The sequence below is a fragment of the Ostrinia furnacalis genome, unplaced genomic scaffold (assembly GCF_004193835.3).
Source record: "Ostrinia furnacalis isolate ACB-3 unplaced genomic scaffold, ASM419383v2 OfSCF3946, whole genome shotgun sequence".
NCBI classification, from domain to species: Eukaryota; Metazoa; Arthropoda; class Insecta; order Lepidoptera; family Crambidae; genus Ostrinia; species Ostrinia furnacalis.
The window spans coordinates 1-586 of record NW_021134185.1 but is presented as its reverse complement, the minus strand read 5'-3'; the positions used below and the strand labels follow the sequence as shown (position 1 = coordinate 586).

Here is a 586-nt window from a genome sequence, read left to right as displayed (position 1 = left end):
GCGCCCCCGCCTGCGCCGACGCCCCCGGCGCCGCCCGCGACCCCCCAGTCACTCCGGTCGCGGACGGCGACACGCCGGCCAAGTCGGCGTCCTCGCCCCGGGACGGGTCGGCGCCCGTCCGGCATCTGGGCAAGAAGGCTTGGCTCCAGCGGCACGAGACCGCGCCGATCGGCGAGGGCGACTGCTCCGGAGGCGGCGGCACCTGCATCACGCTGCCGATGACCATCACGAGGGTGTCGGAGCCGGACGACTCCGGCTCGAACATCGTCGTGCCGGTCGCCGCCAAGTCGATCCAGCGAGGGGCGAGAAAAACGTCGAAACCGCGAAAACCCAAAGAGAACGGTCGCATCGAGGACGCCGAGGAGGACAGCTCGAGTTCGGACCGGGAGTCCGCGGCGCCGCCGAAGCGTAAGCCGCCGAAGGCGAAGCGGAAAAAGGGCGTCGTCCCGCGGAAGGCGGGCGACGAGCCGAAGAAGAAGAAGGCGTCCGAGAGCGGCAGCGAGAGCGACAAGGAGAGCGACGACAAGGACTCGGACTCGGGCGCCAGCGGCAGCGGCAGCGGCAGCGCGGGCAGCCGGCGCGGCGG

General features: G+C 72.4%; 1 pseudogene; it reads left to right on the top strand.

Annotated features, from left to right (window-relative positions):
• Window positions 1–3: 3 nt before the first annotated feature.
• On the top strand, window positions 4–581 carry LOC114358435 (transcription initiation factor TFIID subunit 11-like; annotated as a pseudogene).
• The last annotated feature ends 5 nt before the right edge of the window (window positions 582–586 follow it).